We start from the raw sequence: 9,371 nt of genomic DNA on the forward strand, positions 1-9,371 counted from the left end.
CTCACGTGGCTGAATGCCACTTGTTTCTCTAAGAAGTTGGGGGATGCCAACTGCCTGGGGGGGGTCACATCCTCTTAAACTGTTTACCTGAACAGTTGTCTCTGACAATTCTGCCAATTTGGCAGTTTTGTCCCTTGGAGCAGGAGTGGCTTCTCCTGGAAAGTCCAGAAAGTCAGATTTTGTCCCATGGAGGAGATCAGAAGTCACATAGACCAGTGTGACCTTTTCGGCCAAATTAAGAAACAATGAGATTTATTTAAAAATGGCTCTTAGGCTGGACTTAATTATCTAATTGTCTGTCCCATAGGGGATATACCAACACCTTTAGATTGTTGTAAACTGTCAGCAGACAACAGTTATAAAGCTTTACAAGGAAAATACAAAATGACCTCAGTACTTAAGAATGTCTATCCTGGTTGACAGATAAGCACTTGTCAGAGTCATTTTCCATGGGTTTCTCTGTAAGTGTCCCAATAGGATTAGAACTGTAATGACTAAACTTAAAGTTACTGTGGTTAATAGTTTAGCAATTAATATAACAGTGTAGTACTACTAAACCTCTTTTATTACAATGGGAATGTATGCACAAACTTATAAAAGAAACTAAGACACCAACTTGGTATGTGTCTCTTAATAACTATTTTAGAAGGCTTATAGTAAAAGAAGACAAAGACATCTAACATATAAAGGAGCCAGTAGCAGCATCACAGTTTAAACCTTAAAGGTTGGTAGGGTAAAGTAACAGGTTAGTGGTTGTTGTCAGTACTGCATTGACAGTTAAAAACCCTAAATTAAAATAATTAAAAACCCTAAATTATCCAATGGTTAAGGGAAGGCAGTGTCAGTAATTTTAAATGGCCCCTGTTTTGATGCTCAATTGTATATTATATATATAAAACAATGTTTATCTAGCCAATGTCAGATAAATCAAAGTTTATCTGACAGACAGACATCAGGCCTAAATGGCAGAACATTTAGTATTTGTCATAAAGAGCAGAAATTTCAAGACCTTATTAGATAGTAGTTTAGATAAAAGAACTATAGCTGTTTGCATGTATACATTTTAAACTCTGTAAATGATTTTGTAACATTTAGATACATGGTACTAGCAGTATTAGAACCATTTAAAAGAATTTTTACTTAATTCAAACAGTCTTTTTAGTGTTATTATAAAAATACATTAGGGTTTAGGCAGGATGTAAAGAACACTAAATAATTTAAGTGGGCTGTGTAGAGAACTTGTTATCTTATTTTTGTTTGGCAGAATCAAAGCATCTCCCAGTACTTAAGGATACAGCCTAGTCAATATGTTGGCTTCCCTTATGCTGGCTGGTAGAAAGACAGAGAGCGAAAGGAAGGGGGAAAATTCATTCACCCCTCCCCAGTGCATGAGGGCTCCTAAATGGAGTTCCCTATGCTGGCTGGTGGAGAGAGAGAGAGAGAGAGGAAAAATGGAAGGAGGAATGTTGCCCTTTAGTAGAGAGCAAGATTGATTCCAAGATCTTTGGGGGATCCCCTTATATCATGGAAGTTTCAGTTGCACATCCTCTAGACCTGTTTTACCTAAAAACGCTTCCTGTAGACATCTCTGTATGAATAAGCTGCAGGGTCCCCAACTTCATACTGTTTTCCAAAGGGCCAGTCTCTTCCCCCCTGGCATGAAGGTTTCTAAGTTGGATGTTGATCCTGAATGCCAACCCAACTATTAAAACATCAGAATTATTATAACCAGTACAGATTCCAAATTGCACCAAAGTAAGCTTGGCTGGTACAAACCCATCACTTGTGGTCAGTTTTTACATTAGGCCATGGGGTTGTAGTCAGCTTATAAACTTAGAAGAATAGGGAAATAAGTACATTTTCTAAAAAAGATAATAATAAGCCAAGATTAATGTCTCAAATGATTAAATATAGAAGCAGAGATAAGGGAGTAAGCATAAAGTTAGGGAACCCAATGACTGAGAGTCACGGCTTGAATATTGATAGGAAATAAGCCCAATATCCCATCTGGAGGGTTAACTTTTGTTTGGTTTTGGTAAAATTTTGTATCAGCCTGTAGCACCAAAATTCCTGACAGTTATTTTGATAAAACAGAAATCCATTTTTAAATACACATTGGGACCTTAAATTTTGACCTTAGAAAACTTTTACACAAACTTTAAATTATAAACCTAAGCTTTATAATTAAGCTTTAAAATTAAGCTTTAAGACCTTAATTTGCATCTTGAAATAACCTTTGTAAAAACCCGAATTTAGATAATACTGTTTTAAATAAAACTCTTAGTAATCTTATAGCTTAAAAGGCTTAGGAAGAAAATTAAATTAAACTATCTTTTTAATAATAGCAATCTATAAGAACACATGGGTCAATAAACCTAATTATAAAGAGTTAAGTGTAAATTACACTCACGATAGAATGAAACAGATTGAGATTATTGTTCATAAATTTTCTTCAGTTTTAAGATAGAGGATAGTTAAGCCTGGCTGAGATTAGAACTTTAGGTAACTTTTGAGACAATTGCAAACTTTATAAAAGTAGCTTAGGAACTATCCTAAAGACATCTATACACTCAGACACAGAGATGTTATGACCTAGGTATGCCAAAGACTATAAGCATGCATAATGAGCTCAAAATTTAGTGGCCACAAGTACATAGGTAGGAGACAGAAAAGCACAGAAAGCAAGTACGGAAAGCACACAATGGCATACAAAATAATCACATTAAATCAGAGTGCACTCTTAAATCAATTTTTGTCATTATCTTTAGTAGATTAGTCAACTAGATTCCTAAGTAATTTATATCAGATCTCTAACACAAATACTCTATTCTTGGTCCAATCTTTAACAGATTAATATATCAAAAACATGTATAAAAATTATATTAATTTAGAGAATTTTAACCACAAGTTAGTAATAATTTTCCTAGAGGATGGCAGGATGACATCACCCATCCCTAGGGAGTGTCAAACCATGAAATTCTACTCCAGGTCCTCAAAGGCTGATGGCCATTTCGTAATGAAAAATGCATTTAGTACATCTCCAAGAATCCCCCAAATCTGAAGAGTTTCAACATTGTTCAAAAGTCCAAGTAAGACAGCTCTTAACTGTCATCCCCTGTAAAATAAAAAACAAGTTACATACTCCCAAGATGCAATGGCACATAATATCATTCCCATCTCAAAAGGGAGGAGTAGGGGCATGGAAAGGAAGGATGGGACCAAAGCAACCCCAAACTCAGAAAGGCAAACACTAGATCCTGTAGTTCTATGTCCAGCATAGGGGCTTGCTGCCCAATAGACTTGGACAGCTCTACCCGGCTCTCTCACTGGCTGGCTCCACATGTTGCCCGAGGCTGTCCTTGGTAGATGTTTCAAGTTCCTGGAATTTCCAACTTTCTAGGTTCTCTGTTGAAGCTTGGGGCTTTACCCTCACAGCTTCACACATTGCTCTCTTGGGGTTGGCCTGCAGGGACTCTGATCCTGTTACATATTGCCTGGATTCCCAGGATTTCCTTTGAAATCTGTGTGGAAGCCCCATGACCCTGTAACTCTTGCATTTTGCATGCCTGCAAGATCAGCATTATGTACATGATGCCAAGTTCTGTTGCAATCTGGAGCAGTTGCCAGACCTACTTGGACCTTTGCTGCAGTTGCCCTGAGTGCCTAGAAGCAGAAACACTTTTTTAGGCAGCCATTTGCAAGCAAGGTGCTCCAGAGGTACTCTCTTTTCAAGGGAATGTCTTTCAAATGAGTTTATAATTTTATATCTCAGATCCTGTGATGAATGGGGTCCAGCTAACTCCAGATGTACCCTTGAGGCATCTTTTCTATTGTACTGGTGAAAAACACTGGGCTTCTTTTTAATGATGATAATCTCTTTAACAGTCATGTCTTCCTTAGCCCCAATTGTATACAGGTTTTTCTGACCAAGTTGCAAGCTTTTCAAGTCTTTCTTCTGTGGTTTTTTGCTCCTGATTCCTACTATAAACCTGGCATAAAACAGCTAACAATAACCATACCATAGCCTGAATGCTGCACTGCCTTAAAATTCATTCTTCCATAATAAAATAAAAAAAAATTCATTCTTCCAGATTAATTAATCTGTAACCTTTAAACTCATCCTCCCACAGTCTCGGGACATGAACAAAATGTAGACAAGTTCTTTACCAGAATATAACATGACTGATCTCTAGTCCAGTTCCCAAAAATGAACACAGTCTTTACTCTCTTCATCCCTATCAGCATCCTGGTCTGTACTCCCACCAGAATTGCCCATTAACCTGGGTTTATAGCATTCTAGGCGTTCCACACTTTTCCAAATTCCTCCCACAAACCAGTCCCAATGGTTTAAGAATCACATGGTCATGTTTAGTCATAGCAGTGGTCTCATTCCTGGTACTGAATTCTTGTAGTATTATTTTTGCATAGCTATGGTCATAAGTGCCTGAGAGAATAACTCAAAGGAGGAAAGATTTGTTTTAGCTCATGGTTTCAGAGGTGTCATTCCATTAAGATGGGGGAGTGCATGGTGGAGCAGAGCTGTTCAATTCATGATGCCCAGAAAGCAGAGAGTGAGGAAGAGACTGGGGACCAAGCATAACTTGCAAAGGCAGCCTCCCAGTGACCTACTTCCTCCAACTAGGCCATGCCTCTTAAAGTTTTCAGAACCTCTCCAAATAGTGCCACTAGTTGGGAACCAAGTGATCAATACAATGAACCTATGGGGGGACATTTCATATTCAAGCCATAGCAGATGGTAACTAATTCTTCTAATTTTCAGATCATGGACCTGATTGCCTCACACAAGGTAAGAAAAGGCATGTATGATCAATGACATGATTTCTATGTCACATCTCTAAACATGAGGCCGGCTAAAATTAGGGAAAGTTCAGGACTCATAGAAAAATATTACATCTCAGATTACTCATGCTTTGGCTCAGGGATTGCCCTCACCTGGCTGGGACCTGCCCATCCCCTCCCCACTCATTGATTATTGGATGGGAATCGCCTGGTTCCTCCCTTCCCCTAGATTAGCATACATTTTAAAAGCACCTAGAGAAGCCTACTCTATCTGCCAGCAGACTCCACCTGTGCCCACCATGCTCTCTTTTGTATTTCCCTTTCCTAACTATAAACTCCCTTTAAACCTATGTATCCTGCTATGGATGGTTCCATATGGGACACAAAGAACTTGGAAGTCTTCTGATCACAGACTGAACTGGCGCTGTTAACCAACACATTATAAGAGAAATGTTTGAGCAAAGTCAGAGAATAGCCATGAAATGTAATCATGTTAACAGTATAGCTATCACACTGAAGGAATCCATATAAAAATGGACATGGAAGAATACATCTTCTCTTCATTCTTTCTTACTGTGGAAGCTTCTATCAGATTGCCAATTAAGCAATGTGACCTGAATAAGGCACCTTGAAACCATGGTAGGAATGTATGTCATTCCTAGAAATGAGTGAAGGAAACAGTTTGGTTTCATGGCAGATCCTTATGGGTATATCTTGAGTGGGTATATTTCTCACTCTAAAAGCATATAAACTCTTATTTGTGATACCACCCTTGTCTGATACTTAAGCTATTGCATTAATGGGGTAATTAGTGTATGCCAAAAAGATGCACCTTACTCAGAAGTATTTATTGGAATCCTGTGGTTCTAATAACCATATTCCAATGCCTTCTTTTTTCCTCTACTTGTCTATGTGATGGAGTTTTATTCTATCTTGGTAGTCTCACCTCAAATAATGACAGAATTCCTCACCAGGAATCTTGATTTCTACTAGCCTGGGTAAGATCACTCTTACTTTAGCACTGTTCAACATAATCTCAATCACCTTCATAAATCTGCCTTCAATTAGTGTACAACTATTTAAACCTGGTTTCTTCTCCCCATTCCTGGTTCCAAAAAAGACTACTATCATATGTTTCTTTTATATAAAAAGTACAGCACTGCCAAGCACAAGAAATCTATATTAATAGTATAGGTGAAAGGAATGGGTGTTGATCAAAAAGAACATGGGCAGATATCTGTACTAGTGGAAAGAAATGTGATCAATTTGGACAAAGAAATAAAACTCAACCATTGATGAGTTTTGAGTGATCACAACTGATAAAATTATCTCACTCTGTAGTTCATGATGGCTGTGCAGGTACAGCTACAAAATTTCTCCTAGGGCAGAAGACCTTGTAAACATTTGTCATGGTTTGGATATGAATTGTCCCCCAAAGGATCATGTATTGAGGACTTGGTCTCAGCTGTTGTATTCAATCATTGAGAAGTGATTGGATCATGAGGGCTGATCCAGTAAGTTGATGGCATTATTGGGAAGTGATGAATCTGGGTAGTAGAGCCTAGTTAGAGACTAAATATACATTAGAAGGGTTTATTTAGTCCCCAGACCCTTCCTTTTTCTAACTCACCACTTCCTGGCTGCCATGAGGTGAGCAACTTTGCTCCACTACACCCTTCCACCATGATGTTCTGCCTCACCATGGCCCAGAAACAGTGGAGACATTTGATCATGGACTGAAATCCCTGAAACCATGAGACATAATAAATCTTTTCTCCCTTATGTTGTTTATGTTTGGCATTTTGTCACAGAGATGAAAAGATAAGTAACACAACATATTCTTTGGCACCAAATTGTATTTGGTTAATTTGCAGATCACCATTGCCAAACATCCATCTAGTTTTTCATTATTTACTAATTTAGCATCACTTAATATGGCTATGATTAGGATTGCATTTATTTTATTTTGCTGGCACTGGGGTTTGAACTCTGGTTTTTGGTATTTTTCTTCTCTTTTTTGAGACAGGGTCTTGCTATGTAGCCCAGGCTGGCCTTTAATTTCCAATCCTCCTGTTTCAACCTCCCAGCTGCTGGAATTTCAGGAAGACACAGCTAACTTTATTTGTTTTTGAAAGAGTAAAATATAGACAGAAGGCCATCATGTTTGCAAAAAAGTGTTCAATATAATATGCTTTTGGTTCTTTTAACATTGCAACTTAATCAAATTGACCTTGGTTTTTATACCAATTTAATAGAGACATATCACTCTGATTTAACAAAGGAATGAAAAAAATCCATTAAAACATAAAATGTATGCACATACCACTTAATTATCTCTTTGTAGTTAAATGCTATTTTAGTTTTCCACTAAAGGGTTCATGAAGAATTAAAATGAAAAGAAAGGCTTGGGAAAGTAGCACCAAATGGATGGAAAATATGAAATTAATTATCTGAAGGTCCAAAACAAACTGTTTCTTATAAAGAATTGGAGATCTGTTGCACTTCAGAATTATTTACATTTCTTTAGAAATGTTCTGGCTGTCAGTGGAAGAACATCACGTGGCAAGGTATCTTTTGGCACATGAGCCATGCAGTGTAAAGTTGGATGAGGATTCAAAGAGCCTACCCAGACTAGTCCTCTGTGTGAATCAGATGGCTACCTCAATGCTTGAAATAAGTGGTTTCTATCCACTTTCTGAGATATTTTTCCCCTAAAAACAAGCAAACAACCCCCTCAGAAAAAATGAAGACCTGTTTTTAATTCTATTCTTAAAATATTTTAGAGAAAAATTTACTCCAAATCTTGCATATTTCAGGTAGTTTTAGGTCTGTCTGATATTGTTTCAATATCAATACTAAGAATAGGACTGGGTCATTAGCAATTTTCTAAAATTTTCCCAACAAATATGATTTATGTCTATAAACAATGGGCCAACTTATAAGAGGATTAGTCAGAATGGAAAATATTGAAAAAATTAAATTACAGGAGAAAATCTTAGTGGTACTCATTTAGGCTCCATCCAGAGGAAAACTAGTCTTCATTGCCAAAACTGAAGTACTAAGATCACTGGGCACTGTGTGTCTGTTTTGAGATCAGCGTTTCAGGATGACTTAGCTTATAGTCATTAAATAAGAATTTCTAGTGGCCTTTGTCCAGAGTCAATACTTATGAAGAAAACTTCTATTACCATTTGAATTTTCATGAAACTCTGCTTTTAAGTAGAATAAAAACATTACCCTTGAAGACCATACAACGCTAAATTGGGTTCATTTCTAGAACTTTTGGGCAAGAAGAGCAGCCTCTAGAAACTCTTTTGCTTGAGATTGCTGAGGCCTGTGCATGGCAAACAGGTGGTATCAATCCTGTTCCCCAACTATAGCAAGTGGTCTCAAGATTCCACACCTGTGCCTGGTCATGTGATCTAGATATCAGGGACCTGAATGCCACAAGGCTGTTTGATGTCTTTCAGAAAGCGGGCCTTGGAGGTGCCTCTAGAGCAGGCATGCTCCCAAAGTTGCTGGTGAATCCCATAGATGATGAGCCAAGGCTCTAGCAACCATGAAGCCAGATGTGAATTTCAATCTTAGAAGCACTGAGTCCTCCCAGTAGAGATTCTCCATGTATAGATCTGTAAAGGTAAGAGATCAGATTAATTACTGATATATGCTGCAGTGTATCTGTCTAAAAAAACACTTAGATTCTATAATTTTTATAATGATTTTATACTTGAAAACTTTAAATTTTATATCTGCACTGTGTAAGACTATAGATGTATTAGAAGTGGCTGAATTAGCAAATTGATCAAATGCCTTTTTAGCACTTAGTAATTGTGTGTGTGTGTGTGTGTGTGACTGGGGATGGTACTCAGTGTCTCATCAGGCATGCTAGGCAAAAGCTTTACCACTTAAGTCATACCCAGAGCCCAGTTATGTGGTCTTAATACGTTTTGTAAAGTTTGTTGATGCAGAGAATTATAATGATAGACTTTTTAAAATAGCAAACCAGACTCTCTTTTTAATAGCAAACCACACTTGTAATCAGGAATAAATTCCATTCTGAATCCTTCAAAACTGTAGTCACTAGAGATGGTGTGGTGTTCTGTTCATGCACCATCATCAGCACGAGACTTACTTCCCCAGCTGTCGAGAGAGCTGTGGTCTGATGGCTCCCAGCTGAGCTCTTTCCCAGAGAGCAGTCCACCTCCCATGAGCGCTAGTGCGGTAGGACAGTTAGGAGACACTTTTGTAACTATTGCGTGCAATTAACTTCTCTCCCTATTCCAGATATTACCTCTTGTTTTCTAACAGGTGTTCCTGGAAGCACTCCCTAATAAGTGTGGGGCATGCATTCCTCTACCTCAGTGTCTCTCCAGGGAACCCGATCTAAGACTGAAAGATAGCTACATTTTATTTGATAATTTTTGAGGGAAAATTTTTACATCTGCATTTTTAAGTGAGGTGGATCTTGTATAATCTTTCAATACTATATCAGGCTTTGGAATGGAAATTAATCTGGCTTCATGAAATGAATGGAAGGGATGTTTCCCATGGCCTGGAAATGTTTAAATAAC

Source organism: Castor canadensis, chromosome 1 (assembly GCF_047511655.1).
Source record: "Castor canadensis chromosome 1, mCasCan1.hap1v2, whole genome shotgun sequence".
Classification (NCBI taxonomy): Eukaryota; Metazoa; Chordata; class Mammalia; order Rodentia; family Castoridae; genus Castor; species Castor canadensis.